General features: G+C 44.9%; 1 protein-coding gene across 4 annotated transcripts in view; it reads right to left on the bottom strand.

Annotated features, from left to right (window-relative positions):
* The window catches only part of LOC128876170 (pumilio homolog 2-like), a 143,954-nt gene that overhangs the window by 68,951 nt on the left and 58,048 nt on the right, over positions 1-16,955 (bottom strand). The gene's annotated exons all lie outside the window — the stretch shown is intronic.

Below are 16,955 nucleotides of genomic sequence, written 5' to 3'. Positions count from 1 at the left end.
AGCAAATCCACAATACCTAATGTTTCTTTAGCTTTAATTTCTTTGGACCTCGAAGTGTCAATAAAAATAATTTTCGGCGAGGTAAAGCTGCCCTTATTCTCGAATCTAGATAGCTTAGAATTCCATGGCAATAAAATGCTAAGAAACACCTAGAGTTGCTGCCAGATACCAGAAAAAAAGGCCTCGAGTGCAAAGGGTTAATACGCACATCTACCAAACTACGCAAATATTTTCCTACTCATCAAGACACCCAAAAGCAATATAGAAAAGGAAGAATGGAAGTTCGGATTCATTTCCTCGCAATTAATTCCCAAAGAGGACTTCGCATCGGAGCAACGCGACCGCACGTTCCCCCTAAGGCCATCGATCATATTCCATCCGATTCCCACACATCTTTGCTCATAAAATGGTGGCTATTTCCCAGTCAGTTGTCCCACTTGTCCATTAGTAGGCCAATCTATACAGCATTTTCAGGAGCTGTTCTATTTCTGCTATCCGATACAATTCGCTCTGCGGTTATCCCACAATATATAATCCCGAGAGATACCTCTGGTATTTAAAAAAAAAAAAAAGAAAAAATATATATAGGTGGGGGGGAGGTGGAGCGAGAGAAAGGTCGTGGTAAACGGTTACTTTTCGCCCTGAAGCATTCGAATATAAAGGGGAACGAGACTTGGAGGCCCGGGACCGCAAATCAGTCGATGTGCAGCGACACGTTACGCCCGCGCAATCCTCTCCGACAAAAAAAAAATATACTCCTCGCGTTCCGATTACCATTACAGAAGTCCTCCCGGTCCCCCGTCACCGCGGGCTTGCGTTTGTCCTCGAAAAGTATTTCTCCGTAGGGAAAAAAATTGGTTCGTCGAATGTCGCCGCGGTTTCTTCGATTCAGCCCCCGGGATCGATAAAGGGAACGAGAAAACGAGGGGGATGGCGCGCGACGATTCAAAAGAGGAAGTTCGCGAGACGCTCGATGATTAACAGGAACAACGAGCCCACGAATGCTCCAGAGATGGGGAAAATTCTTATCTAGACAGAAATTTCGGATAACAGACGAGATACCAGCAAGGTTTCTGTTTGAGACTGTTTGCGGGAAAAATGGTATCAAATGGCGATGGAAGTTCGCTTCGAACTACGTTGGCATTGGGCTAAATGAAATGAACAAACTATACGACCAGATTAAAAAGAAAAAACATTCCTTTTCTAACGCAACCTTTTCCGAATAGAATGCACTTGATTCCTTCGGTTTGGCGTTTACAGATAATTACGTGACAGAGATGGGGAAAATTCTTATCTAGACAGAAATTTCGGATAACAGACGAGATACCAGCAAGGTTTCTGTTTGAGACTGTTTGCGGGAAAAATGGTATTAAATGGCGATAGAAGTATGCTTCGAACTACGTTGACATTCGACTACATGAAATGGACAAACTACACGACCTGATTAAAAAAAAAGAAACATTCTTTTTCTAACGCGACATTTCGCAAATAAAATCCACTTGATTCCTTCGGTTTGGCGTTTCAGATAATTACGTGTGATAATTAGCTGACGCGTGGACTCCTGATGGACCAACGCAGACCCCCCATCCCCCCCTCCGCGTTTTATCGGAGGCGTAGTTTTTAAAATCGGGACACGCGTGTTATTCGAGGTTGAAGCAGGTTACTCGATTATATCTGGTCGGATATATCCAGTGAAGCGGGGTGTGCATATGCATGTTCCTGACCTAATACAGTTGGTATACGCCGCGAGCACACACACGTACGCACCCGCACACCCGTTCAGGGGGCCATTAACACGGCAAAAGTTTAATATTTAATAGCAGAACTTTTCATTGCGCGTTTAACGAAAATGGTGTGCAACAGATAGCAATCAGTGCCGGCCACAGCGCTTCGAAAACTGGATGGTAACGATCCCGGTTATTTCATTAACTTTCCCGCTGGGCGGGGGCAAAAAAAAGAAAAAAAATACAATTGCGATTATCGTACGCACACGCGTGATCGATCGTCTCCCGTGCCAACCTCTGCTCGCGATGAAAACGCACGAAAACCGCACGATAATAAATAGAAATTTATTATGCCGATGACTCTCCACGCTCCAGGCAATTTCGCCTTTTCTGTTTAATGGAATACGCTCGATATACATACCGAAGGACCTTTTCGTGTTTATTATCGTACGTTTCGGTCAACAGGCTCGAACGAACGTTTCGTAAAATTATGATTTCTCGTAGTAGGAAACAATAATTATTCATTGCGATTCGTTCGAATTCGAGTTCGCGAGAATTTACGACGAATGCAGATATATTTATTCAAAGAATGAATTTCATCCCCTCCACTCTCGGCGTTTCAATTTTCAGTTTATTTTCCCATCAAATCGATCGATCGAGAGCCTCGCGATTTCAATCGCGATACCCTTAATACTTTCATTCGCGAAATGCCGAGGTGAATCGATCTACAAATTAAAAATGCATAGCCACGTTTAAAAAGAAAACAAGTCCAAGTGCATATCGCACCGCTGCACCAAACAACAAAATTATATCGTCAAAGGATAGTCGCCGTCGCGGAATTCAACGTTTCTTTTTTTTTCCCTGCATCCATTTTTTTTTTTTGTATCCGTGCTCGCAAATGAGCACCAACTTGTCCTACTTTCTTGAAATCATCCTGTGTTTAAAAGAAAAGCTTGTCTCGACTATTAATAACACGAACGCGTTCGATTTTAATCGCGAAGAAAGTCATTAGTACTTCAAACAACAGCTTGATCGATGGTTTCGAGAATTTTTATTTCAAATTCCCGACTTCCGATTTATTAAGCTAAAAGGTTTATACATTAGGGGGACCGAAAAGTAATGTCATTTTCTTTACATCGAAGTCAAATAAATTCTTAATAAGTTTCTAGTTTTAGTAAATTATGTAATCACTCTCGTTGTCAACAGCTTTTTGCCATCTAGTGTGCGAATGTTTAACGCCAGATCGATAAAAATCAAGGAGCTGATGAATGATAAATAAGAATTGACATTCGCAGAAACGACATTACTTTCCAGTCCACCTAATATATATCTCAATTATTTTCTTTGACTCGAGAATCTAAAATAATATCGTCACCGCCCTCTATTATATTTGAGCATAGAAGTTAAAAGCTTAATGTTTTCTTTTCCTTTACGTGGATCTACTTTTCCCCAATGTGGACAAACTGAATTCAAAGGAACCACTTTAGCGCGCCAGGCTCAAAGAACAAGTCACTCGAAGGGAAAACAAAACCATCGTAATAACGTTATAAATGTAATCGGAAATCTCTCCAAAATTTAATTGATTCAATTAATGTTTCACGGGTTTTACCATGTGCGGACCAGAGATGACGCGTGTTATAGGTACGATCTCTAGCTTGTATCGAAAGCGAAACACAGCGCGAAGGGGTTAAAATTGAACGAGAATTCCTCGCCGGTCCGAGATGTCCATTACACTAGCGACGAATAGATTAGTCAACAGTTCGCATTATAAATAACATTCGTGCGGCAGAGTTCCGCCCGAAGTCCTCAATGAAACGGTTTTTGTCTAATGCCAGCCGATGAGTGCATCGTGCAGGAATCCTATACGCTTATAAATATCCACAATATTTGGTGTACCGGTAACCAGCCATTTGTCGTCGCCGACAATTTTCGAGCCATGCGTTTGTCGTCGTCCACGGAACAAAAAGCGTTTCGAATGTACCTTTTAGAATGAAAATATCCAAATTATTCTTTTCGAGAATGTCGGTCGTCGTATGTCTGAAACGGAATGCGTTTGAACTAGGGATGGCGTGAAAAATCACTAACAGTGATTTTTTCACGGCGATCACACAATCACGATCGCAGTCGTGATTAAACTTCGATCACGACCGTGATCCGGAAAATGGCGTTTCAGAAGCGGTTCATATTAATTGTATCGTTAGTGTCTTACTGTCTCCCCTTAGCGGAAATTCAAGAAACTACAAATGAGTCAAATTTAAATTGTATTAGAATTATATTAACATTGCTTTTAGACCATATTATAATACACATATAATCTAAGAACAACAACATAATTCGTAAAAAGTGAAAAGAATGTTCTCTACCAATCAGAAACGATCACGAAGAATCACGAGTCACTGTGAAAAATCATCGTGATTGAGAATGAACGTGATTGAATCACGAGTGATTCAAAAGTAGCAGTTCACGCCATGTCTAGTTTGAACCTATCCATTAAGGTCGATTCAGACTATACGACACGTACCGGCACCGACACGACAAAACATTAAAACACGCGTTTTAATGGAACTATTTACACTATTCCCGTTGACGGAACGTTCAGGTCGGTGTCGGTTAAGTGTGAATAGTTCCATTAAAACGCGTGTTTTAATGTTTTATCGTGTCGGTGCCGGTACGTGTCGTTTCCGGAACGTGACGGACCGTGTCGTATACCCTGAATCGACCTTTTCGGTATATATTAGGTTATCCCAAAAGTTTCTTTCGCTTTATTAATAAGTAATAGATGCACAATATTTTATGTTTTATGTTTAATACTAATATTAATATTTTATGTTACATGTTACATTATGTTATATAATGTTATGTTTTATGTTACATTACTGAATTGTGCACGATTCATTTTGCTCCATTACTGTTACAACATGAATATCTATGAAATTGGATTGTCTATTTATATAAACATGACCACATAAGATAATTGAGTGCAACTCGCGAAAGAAACATTCGGGACAACCTGATATAAACACTCGTGTTTAATAACAAAAAACAATATTTGTCGGAACCGAACTGATCGGAAACGTGTCGTGTCTGAACGGATAATATAAATCGACCTTAACGAATTTGGACGTTTCCCGCTTAAGATGCGTTAAGATCGATAAAGATTGCTTTAGTTTGCGTGCACTCGATTAGTGCAGAAAAAAAATATAAGAATAAAATAATAAAAGTAAAGTATAATAATAAAAGAAAAAGAAATATGTAAAGAAGACACTTGGCGAAACCCCACATAGTAACAAAAATTAGTATAGACTAATTTCAGCAAACTTCCCGACGGAAATGGGCCACTGTCGTCGGGAATCATGGCGCCAGGCACGATGGATCGTCTTAATCGACTAGATATCTCGTGTAAATTGCAATGAATCGAGTCCGTACCTTGTCAGCCGCTAGTCTAGCGACCAGAGCCTCCTTCAGAGGGCCCAGCCAGTGGTGTGCCCCTACGAAACGCTTGTTCAGCAATTTCGTATGGGGTGCTGCCTGGGCATACACGGTCTCCAGCTCGAGTACAACCATATTTCCTCGACGCTGAGATTTCCTTCGGCGTGTTCTTTCACCGCGATCCTTCCCACTCAGCCGAGCAACGATGCCTTTCGAGACGCGAGCATTTATCGCGACGGTGTGTCCACCGAGTGTATCCTGTACTTAAAACACGGCCACGCACGCGCGCGCGCACCAAATATTATTCACGTGGAACGGAAACAAACAAAAAAATTCGCAAACCGGTACCGAAGTAACCGCTTCGCGTCCGTCACTCCCGCCTGTCCTCACGACAGTAACGAGTTAGATATCATGGTTTTCAAAGTCACAGAGTTCGACGAGAAAGTAAACACCGAAAGGAACTCCCCCTTCCGTTCCGCCGTTACTGTGTATCACTGTAAACGAGACGACCGGTCAACGATCACCTCGAACGAGAAATTTTCACTATAGCACGCGGAATCCAAGCGTTGGACCACGTGGTTCTGTTCGATTGCACTCACTCCCGTTTAGCGAAGATCACTGTCGCGCGAAAAACGGCGACGCCGGTCGAACATCGACTGACAACCGAACCGGCGAACGGTTCACAAAAATCCCACACAAGGCACACGAATGGCGAAAATCCCGCGGCTTTTAAACGCGGGAGACTAGGCGAGGGAACGTCTTCGACGGGAAGGCACTCGTGGAAGTCATAGTTTCTATGTGTGACAGAGCGTGTGACACGCGATTTGATGGTCCCTGTGTCGGTGGTGTTGGTCGAGTGGTTCGAGCTTTCCTCGGGATACGACACTACTCCGTCCCGAGCGTGAGCGGCGGCAGAGGAAAGGCCGGTTCTCCGTGGCGAGCCGTTAAGTCCAGCGTGATCCGGGCTTAAGCCGCGCTCGCAACGGTTGCCGCATAGAAAGGCAGTTGAGAACTGACTGCTGCCTCCTCTCGAACCTCCTCGCTCCCATGGCCCGAGCTTTGAGTGACGCGACGCGACGCGACGCGGCGGCCGGTGTGACGCGTGCACCCCTCTCTTTCTCTCTCTCGCTCCGGCGTTCACCATCTCTACGTTTCTCTCTCTCTCCATCCGCTGGGGGGCTCCTTTCTCCTTCTCCCTTCACCGTGCTTCCCTCACTCCGCGCCCTTTCTACGCGTTTGACTCTGTCGCTCTCGCGGCAGTGGTGCCCTCTCCCTTCGCGGCGGAGGTGCCCTCTCCTTTCGCCACGGAGAATACGCGATTCGATCTCTGTTCCGCCAACTCGCAGACACATTCGTTCTACTCGTCCACGGAGGAGACCCAACGAGAACACGCCCTGTCGCCCTCAGAGACTCCTTCACCCTCCCTTCTCGCTCTCCGCGCCATTCTTCTCTTTCCCTCTGTTGGGCTCTCCTCTTTCACCGAGGACGCGACAAAGCCGCGAAAGCTTCCATGATTTCGCGGGAAGATTCGCCCGCCTCGCTGTTTCAAACGTATCGCGTACGCTCGATCGAGCTCGGGGAATTAATGACCGATTAATCGCGGTGACGCGATGTCGCTCGTCGACGATTCGTATCGATACGTCGAGTACAGGTACCGTAACGATATTTCTCGCATGGTGTCTGGGTGTCTACGGTGACGGATGAAAGAAACTTTGAAACTGGCAGTTGTGTACGACGTGGTCTTGGTAATTGGGTCGCGGTATAGTTCTACTCCAAACGAAGACAGGAACGTGTAGACAAATTTTCGTGCTTTAATAATTACTATTAAATACATCCTTTTAAATTTCGTCGAACGCATCGGTGCAAATGAGAAGTTATTTAAATTTCCGTGCTTTAATAATTACTATTAAATAGATCCTTTTAAATTTCGCCGAATGCATCGGTGCAAATGGGGAGTTATTTAAATCGACCTAGAGCGCGCCGTATTTATTTTTCAAATCCATCAAGGGATAAAAATCTATTCCCTGTGAACTCTTCCTATTCTTCGTCGCGGCTGCCCACTGTGCCACGAAGAATGCCACGCTGTTGCGACGCGAATGTTTGGCAACAGATCCAACGAACTTCGCTGTAATGGAAACACATCTTCGGCCAATGTGTACGCCGAGTCCATACCCTAGTTATAATTAGCTCGTGTCCGCATATTAATAATCGAAAAAAATAAACGAATGCGGAAAGTTTTACTGGCAGAAAAGCGAGGCGCGGTGCGAGCACGTAAAACTTTGTCGCGCTCCCATGCCGATTAATTATGGTTTTTCATGGAACGCGGTTCGCGATACGCCGCGTTAAAGGGAACTGACAGGAGTTGCCGTTCCGTTCTGGGTTTGTGGTTCGCGTCGCTCATGGTCAATGTAATCAGTGTTTATAAACTTCGCGTACTTTGTATTCATGAACGTATGTATCCGCAACGTCGAGTCTATACCGTGTATATGTATACACCGAGCGTATACATTTTAAGAAGTGACGCGAGGATAACATCGGTCAGATGAAAACCAGGAGGTCGGTGATATTAATTTCGACTTCGATATTGTTTCTTGTCTGTACGTCTCCATGCGATCTATTAACACTTTCGCTGCGGACGAAAATAAGTAGCCGTTCGCTGCGAGCTGCAATTATGGTATTTTTTTTTATTGAAAAATTTCTAACAAATGTTCTAATATGATTATTTTGAAAAACATATATTTGTGGTAACTTATTTTATACATTAGATGGACTGGAAAGTAATGTCGTTTCTGCGAATCTCGATACTTATTTATCATTCATCAGCTCAGTGATTTTCTTGCATTAAAAATTTCCACATTAACTCTTTTAGTGCCGGAGGCCGAAATATCGGTCCTCGCTGCACTGGCGAGAAGTGCCAGAGCCGATATATCGGCCCGCGCCTTGTAACGCTTTACTATTCGCATTGGGGGAGAACTCTATCTCAAAACAAATTTATAGTACGTTACAAATCGTCTAATTTCATTACGAGAGAATTAAAAAAAAAAATAGTTTTTCGTTTTTTTTTTTGTTTCAGCAATGTTATATTAGCTATAACAATTACGTATTTCGGAAGAGATAATCCGTTCGGCACTTACCATGTACCTTCGAGTTATTTTTTATTTTTGTTATGTAATATTATTTATCTTGTTACAAAATGTATTGAAAATGCAAAGTATATACTTTGTAATAAATGGTCTATAAAAAATTATGATGAAAAGATGACTTTTTGTATGTGCAAATACGTTTTGTAAAAGAGGACTCAACTTTTACTTTCTTCGTGATCTTTTATACCTTTGTCATTTATATAATTTTCAATGAATTTAGAAAAACTAGCGTCATTTTTTTGTTCTCTATTTCGTCCTTAATATACTGCTTGTTAAATCACGTAAATATTGTTTCTTATTTGGTTTTTATGAGCATTTTCCCAAACCCTAGCACCTCTTTTTCGCCTGGCACTAAAAGGGTTAAGCGGCAAAGGGGCTGATTACAACAAGGGGTGATTACATAGTTACTTATAAATAGAAACTTATTAAGAATGTATTTGTTTAAATTTAATGTAAACGATATTACTTTTCGGTCCCCCTAATATAATATGATTGCCGAACAAAAAAAAATGAAAACTGAAAAATAATAAAAACATTATTATTTTATATCCGCACATAGCAAGGACAAAGTTGGACGCACATGTGCGTCATTCGCAGCGAAAGTGTTAATCGAGAAACGATTTTTGTTCTTCATCGAAAGTGCATTAAAAATTTACCGATTGTTTATTTTACCGAATTAAAAACCTCCGATAGAAAAATTTGAGAAGTATCTTTACAACGGCAGACTTTTATTTCGCACAGGTGCTCTTTCTTCGGTTAAAGGACCTTCGTCCTTCGAACTCCTCTATGCCAGTTTCTCTAACCGAGCAAACTTCATTTGATCGAGACGCTTCTCAAACATTCGGGCGTTGTATACTTGGACCAAACCGAAACTCATTGGTTCTCCATCGATGGTGTTTGGCGGATGATATACTGTACTTTTATCGAGTGGATTTTGGCACGGGATTTAATTACGTTGCGTTTAATTGCGCTCCGATTTCGGGCGCGAGGAGCGCAGGTGAGGTCGCGCGGAATGCTTGCCTGGCGATTCCTCGCGGTTCAGCAGTTTCGCGAAACCTCCAACATTGGCGTAAATATATCCCCGGGAAAGGGACAACGAAGCACAAAACTCGGGCTCGGTGCGACTTACAGAGTATCCAAAAATGTATAATTAAAGAAGCGCGCGATTAAAGGAGCCGGGGATACTTCGCTATTTTAAACGGAAGAAGTAAAGAAAATACCGGAAGTGTACAAATAGTAAACGACCACGGTTTGCGCCACTCCTGAGGCAGTCTGTACCAGCCACGGGCAACGAGGACAAACCGTCCTGGCCCGAAACGTTCCCCGGCAATCGGCGATATTAGCAAGAGGAACGTTAAACACCGTCGCGTCCCAGCGACGAATCCAGGAAATGAAATTTTCCCGGGGAACAAGTCGACGGCGCGTGAATCCCCGCGACGTATCATCCCTACGGACGCGGAGGAGCCACGATTATTCTGAATAATTCAGTTGGCCAGTGAAAGTAGCACGAGACTGCATGTAATTTCCAATATTGACAGACGCTCTCTCCCCGAGCTCCTGTCCCCGAGGCACCCTTCTTCTGTCCTCACTCGGCTTCTTTCCCTCTCGTTCGTCTACTCTTCTCTTCCAAGTGCTTTTGAGTGTACGGCCCTGTCGCCCCAACCACCTGCACTTGGACGAGGGTGAGACAAAGGCGGGCGCGAGTTTCACGAGATTCAAAAGAAGATGACTACCCCCTTCGTACCTTGCCCGTGCATACACCTCTAACCGGCTCACACGCACGTTGGGAGCCTCTGCAAGAAGAAGAACAGAGGAGGGCCAAGGGGGAGAGGGCATACACGGAAAGAGAAGGAGCTTGCCCCCCCCCCTGCGCCAAGTACGGCCCTGCATGGCCTGTCGCTGCTCTCGAGAGGTTTGCACGAAGATCAGAAACCCGCTGGCAGGTGAAAAAGAAAAAGTAACTAGGAGCATTAGCGACGGCCTCAGGAACCGGTGAAAGGAACCCGTGTGGATCGTTTTATTCGAGGGGGGGGGCAGGGTACCTCGTGTCGCGGACTCGGGAAAACGTGTGGCCACCGCGGAACACCGAAATTTCGCTTCTTGGTCTCTTGAAAACGGATAATAAAAGAACGTCTGATATCGGATTCGACGTACGTATACTCGAGGATCAAACAAATTCACGGAGCGGAGAGGAGAATAAAGTAAGTCTGAGAAACGTGTGCTTTCATCGATGCGAGTTCTCTTTGGCAGAGAATTGGAAACAGGGGTGGGGGTTGTACGAGCTTCGCAATTACTATCTATTGCTTGAATCGTATCTAAGAGAAAGATATTTTTATGTTACTTAGCGGATGTTCTAATATCCACCTTAGGAGGTTCCACGAGGGAGTCGAATATTCCCCACGCTGCGTCGAATATACGCTAATTATCATTAATTGCGCAAGTGAAATGAAGAGGGAAATATTGATCGGATATCGGAGTCACGTAAAAGAAGCCTGATTATAACGTAACCAGGAGTCGTTGACAGGGGAAAGTCGAAGATTGAAAATTCCGCCCCCTCGAGGGCGGAAAGAGCAGTCGTAGTCGCGTGACAGGAACCCGACCACGATGGATATGATGAATCAAGCCTCTAAACAGAACCGAAGGGAATCCCGATATATCAGGGACGGGATCGAGGGGTGAAAAGATAATGCGAGCACACCGGAGCATCGATTAACGAGGTGAGGGAGGGAAAAATAAAATCAATTGGCCCGCGATACTCCCGGCATTGTTTCCTCTTCGATCGAACGATAGGCTGGCCGGGAAAAGGGTTAACTCTAGGTTAGATTTAAAACGCAACCCCCTGTACATGCATGCATATGTAGATGTATATATGTCAGCTAAACGCCAATAATTGACTGTGAACTAGTACGTACACAAGAGGAGATATCTCTCTCTCTCTCTCTCTCTCTCTCTCTCTCTCTCTCCCGCCCTGTGCGTGTATCGATTTTCGCTGTGACGAGTTTAGAAGAGTTGCAGATTCTATAACGCTCGCAGCATTATTATAACGGAGCAACTTTTTCCCTGCCCTCCAATCCCCTCTCTTACGGTCAAGAAAAAAATCACGTGGATCGTCGGAATGTTTTGGAGTTGGTTAAATGGAAGGCTGTCTTTCAATGAAAATAAATGGGAACGGGGCGGATTTCATCGAGAAAAAAGGCGAGAAATTGTTCCGGGAACAGGCTGATCTCAATTGTACCGGTCGAAGAGGACGATGGTGGTGATACCGTTTTACGTATCTCTAACGCTAGTTTATTTAACCCTTTGCACTCGAGAGGTGACTCTCAGTCACCATTAGGTTTTCTTCAGACATCTTTGAATTTTAAATTTCTTTGGAACTCGAAGTGTCAACGATAAAAATGATTATCGTTGAGGCAAAGGTGACCTGATTCTCAAATCTCAATTTAAGGATCTCATTTTCGAAGTCAATATAATCCTAGCATTCGTGGCAATAGAATGCTAAGAAAGCATCTCGAGTCGCTGGTAGATACTAGAAAAAAGATCTCGAGTGCAAAGGGTTAACAAGCTGACTACCAAACTAGCAATCATTTCATCGTTCAAAACTATACGATATTAAAACTACTGAAATTACCTGCGCGACGGATACGCGAAATCCCGTCGGACTTTCGCGTTACACGCACGGAGATTTCGGAAGTTTACCGAAGAGCTACATGGATTCTTGAAACATCGTTTCACGGGCGTTGAATACCGCGCCGACTCTTTCGCGAAAATCCCGGGGTACTCTTCCTCGGCGAAGAGGGTATGAGACGTTCGTCGTCGACGACGTCGCCAGCCGGCGTGGAGGAGGACGGCATGAGGGGATCGGAGGGCGCGTTTGGCGCGACTTTAATTGGCCGTGCCTTAATTTTGATGTACGCTGTACCACCTCGAGGGTTCTCAGGGGCCGGTGAAGAGCCGAAAGGGAGACGGAACGGAAGTGAGGAAGCCGCGGAGGAGAAGAAACGAGAGCGAGGCAGACGAGACGAAGCCAGGGCCCTCTTTCTTGCTCAGGGCTGCCGGCACATTGTCGTCGCCCGTAGCCAACAGCCTATTGTCTACAGGGAGCTCTCCCCCTTTTCCCTTTTGCGGCCGGAGCACGCACACATCCCCGCGCACGCTTACACGTACACTCTCGCCCCGCGATATACCGCGAGAAACACACGGCGTGGAGTTCCGTGCGGGTAGTGACAAAGAGTGAGATGGGAACCACCGACACAGAAGCTCGAGGAGGAGGGAAAGGGGGAGAGAGAGGACAGTGTTATAAAAGAAAAAAGAAAAAGAAGGGAGGAAAATACACACAACCCGCGACGAAGAATCCAGAGTGCAGCGAAGAGACGAGGATGGTAGGTAATAGTTAAAAAAAAAAAAGGAAAGAAAGAGAAGAGGACTGGCGGAGCAGATCGAAGATGAGCGGGAGTAACAGAAACCGGGCGGGAAAACCGATGGGATACTTATGTATCGCGAGCGAGAGAGGGCTAAAAAAAAATTAAAAAGAAGTAATTATAGAGAGGAGGGGGATAAAACGAGAATGGTACACGAGTGGAACGAGAGAGGAGAGGCACTCTCGATGTATCGAAGAAAAGGAGAAGAGGCAATCGAAAAGGGGAGAGGGAGCTATATTCATACCCTCCCCTCCCTCTCTTTCTCTCTGTTCGTAACCGTAGCTTGCAGCAGCTATTATTTACATATCAGCAACTTCGTGCTTTCATGTACATAAACGCGCAAATACGTTTGCCCGTGAGAATGCGCCTCTCCGCGATGTGCGAGAGGGGGGCAGAGGAGAGGGTTACGTAAAAGTGTGCACACACGAGGGCGACAGTGCAGACGAACGCCGACCAGGGGCGGTGATATCCGTTAAACTAGCCCGATTTCTGAAAAGAACTCGCTGAAAAACACGCTCTTGCTAGCAAAGGGTTAGAGGTGTGGTCAATGAATCGTCCCCTTTCTCGAGGACGAATTAAAAATCAAGCCACCGATGGTATTTCAGCCACGGCGCCGCGACGCCTCGTTTTCTGTGACCGTGATTGCGTATTTGCGTAAAATCAATGATGCCACGGGGGCTCCGGTACCAAAAGGGTTCCGTATTCGAACCGGCTCTTACGAGGCTGATTCGAGGCCTCGATCGACACCGGTGGAAAAAAAAAGATAGAAGAGTACGTTTGAGCGTTTTCATTGAAGCGACCGAGACTGTATTGAAAAATGCGCGTGAAAGACTTCTACGCGTATCGACTCGAGTCGTAAATAACTTCTGTTTTCCTCTCGGGAATTTTATTCTCGTCTGCGACGCTTCGAAATTGCGTCGAATCGTATCGTTCACGGTTGTTGGGCGAATACGAAGCGTCGACAATGTTTCCATTATAAAATCGTGACGGAATATTAACATCTTTGGACGTGACTCGTTTTTAAAAATCAAACACGAATTATTTTTTAATGGATGGACCGAGTGGACGAGAAATGAGACTTCGATTTAAAAAGAATTGTTCAAGAGAACGGAAGAGTACAATGTTCTCCAGGTCTGATGGGGTTGAAGCAACCCGATACCAACCCCTAGCCAAAAAAAAAGTTGAGAACTCGCGAGATGACCTACTATTCCCATCAGCTCTCGTTCGATCGACGTCTTCGTACTCTCACCAGCAACAACCCCCGTCGATGAGACCCGATCGAGATCGATCCCCTGAACAAATTCCCGCCTGTGCCTCCGTTCGAATCTATCGGTGGAATCTGATCCGAGGTGGAAGTTGAGAACCCCTAGATTCCAAGGGTTGGACGAGCACGCGAGATCGCGTGCTGGGTGCCGCGAGGCCCTCCTCTTCGTCCTGACCATTCCATCGCGTTCGTGTCCTTCTCTCTCGTCGACCCCTGCCAACCCTCGCGAAACACGGCAACCTGCTCGCACCCTGGGATCTTTTTATCGTAAGAAAAAAATTTCCAGCTGAACGCGGCATGCGTGTAAATATAGTCGTCGGTTGCGCGCACCGAGAGCGTCCGTTCGCTCGGCTACCTGTGCACATGCACCCGTGACGACGATGCAACTAACGCCACGCGCTCCTTGCAAGCGAACCGAGGTTTTTAAAGAGATTCTCTGGTCGCTCGAACCCGATCGCGCTCGGTTCACGTGTAAACAGGGCCTTTAATGTCTTCTATAGGTTCACAGTAGGCTGAAGTACAATTTTTTGTTTTCAGTTCATTCCCTAGCTACTGGCGAAACGAGTGAGAAAATATGTTATAGTTCCTACAGGTCTTTTGAATTTCAAAGGCATATCCCTTTAAAGATCAGAGGAACGGCTATGCAAATGAAACCGACGCAATTTTTATCGGTGGAAAGGTCGCATTAAAGGTCGTTTAGGGTCGGTCAGGACGGCGCGCGACCCCTTAAAACGTGCTCTCGCTTGTCTGATGAGCTGCAGGGGGCATCGAGGAGCTCCCGGGTGCTCCTGCAAGAGATTCGAAAGGGAGACGCGGCTCCTTTCCAACCGGTAATTCCAATGTTTACGTTTTTCGTCGGCAGCTCTATCGATTACACGTCGAAGAATTTCATTCGCGTACACGAGCGTAGCGAGAGTCAAAGGATGGGAAAAATTCCGAGTGCCGCTCGATCGGCGTTCATCACCTTTTTCCACGGCGAACCCCCTTTAATAATAACATATTTTTAGCCTCGGAACTGCCCCGCTTCTTATGGAATCAATCTGATGCTGTTTATACATTTTATTTAGAGGACCAATTAAGACACGTTTCCTGAACAAATCCTTGCACGTACTCTCATCCGAAGAACCTGATATCCATTCAAAAAAAGAGTTACAACTGTAACAGTTCTTGCTAGTTAACAGTTTCGCCGCGGATGACGCACATGTGCATCCAACTGAGCCCTTGCCATGTGCGGATGTAAAATAATAAGTTTTTATTATTTTTCACCTTCCATTTTGTTTATTCGGCAATCATATTATATATAAAATAAGTTACCACAAATATATGTTTTTCAAAATAATCATATATAGAATATTTGTAAGAAATTTTTCATTAAAAAAATATCATAATTGCAGCTCCCAGCGAACGGCTACTCATTTTCATCCGTAGCGAAAGTATTAAATAACTACAGTACTTGATATAAATGAAAATTTGCATGTGTCATTGCTTTAATGCGCAAGTGCGATTACGAACTCCAATTCTATATCTGATATCTACGAACGCCAAATGTTACCGAATGAATCGGTTTCAATAGGCAACCATCAGTAACGTTCATTTGTAATTTGAATACAGTTATGTAATAAATGAATAAAGAAGCAATCCACACATTTTTGCTCTTAGTAATAGAGGAGAGTGGAACAACGAAAATATATATGTATTATATTTTCTAACATATTGTTAGTGTTATTTTTTAACTTATATGTTTATCTAAAGTTGCGGCCCGCTGTATTTGAGTTGGCTAGGCCTGCTCTAGAACAAAGTCAAGCCGAATGGCATACCTGTTTCGAGACGATACTGTATTCGCAACGCGAGCAAAAATGATCGTTCCTCGACAAAATAATTCCGAACCGCCACCTCGGACGCAAGTAGGCCATCCGACGACACTCGATCGGGTCTCTCGACCCGAAAGAGTCCACATAAGGCTATCAACATAATTGATCTTACATATTTATATCCTTCGAAAATTCCCCATCCGTCTTAGCGGTCTAAAACGAAGCGGAGACTTGTATTGAAACTCGGTATGGACTGTTGCCAAGCGATGAGAAATGCAAATGGAAGTTTGAAATTCTAATGCGATGCGATACCGGCGAAACCGAGTGTTTCGTGTAGCGCCATCGATTCGGGTTCTATCAATTTTCTCAGAAGCGATCTTTTCGCTGGTACGGAATTTATCTACGGATAAGAGTGTCGTCGATCGCCTCGGTCCGTTGGCAAAGCGTTAATTAACGCGCGACAGACCGCGTCCAGCAACGAACGAACGTTAAGAATACAAGCTTTAGCGTTGCTTTGTCATGCGACGCTGCTCAAGACGAAAATGACACTCGGTTCGCGCGGGGGATTATTAATGAAACGAGAGAGGATCATTAGTCTTAGAAGAACGGCATCGTGCCTCGCTGGTGGATCCTAATTAAAACCTCGGATCACCCACGGAGTAGTCGAATCTAGGCTAGAAACCAACTTGAAGTGGCCTCTCCACCTTCACCTCCAACCCTTGAAGCCGGAGGCCCCGCGATCCTCCTCCTCGCCGCCCCCCTCCCCTCTCGCCCGTTCCTTCCGCAACATCCGCCTCATCTCGAGCGTGGAAACACAAAGGAAACGCCCTGAAATCGTGACCAAGTGCAAACTCCGGAGCCGGCGGTGCTCAGAGCGTTCCCTTCTCTTTTTCTCGCGGTATTGGGGGTAAATCATCGGGAAGAAAAGAGACCCCCCTGAGAAAAGACCGGTGAATTACGTAACGGGGGTGAGAGGTCGAACCCCGAGACCCCGACGAGTTATGCCATCTCGATATTTCGAAACGTAGTAAACAATTATTCGGCTTAACGCGAGTAATTTTTTTCTTTAGTGGCACGGTAGCCTTGACCTTTTCAAACAATGCGAAACGGATCCCACGGCAAAATTTAGTAAGGAGTGTAAAAAGTAATTTAATGGCTTGCTATAC

The sequence above is a fragment of the Hylaeus volcanicus genome, chromosome 5, assembly GCF_026283585.1.
Source record: "Hylaeus volcanicus isolate JK05 chromosome 5, UHH_iyHylVolc1.0_haploid, whole genome shotgun sequence".
Classification (NCBI taxonomy): domain Eukaryota; kingdom Metazoa; phylum Arthropoda; class Insecta; order Hymenoptera; family Colletidae; genus Hylaeus; species Hylaeus volcanicus.
Note: the sequence above shows the minus strand (reverse complement) of the source record. Positions and strands in the feature narration are given on the sequence as shown.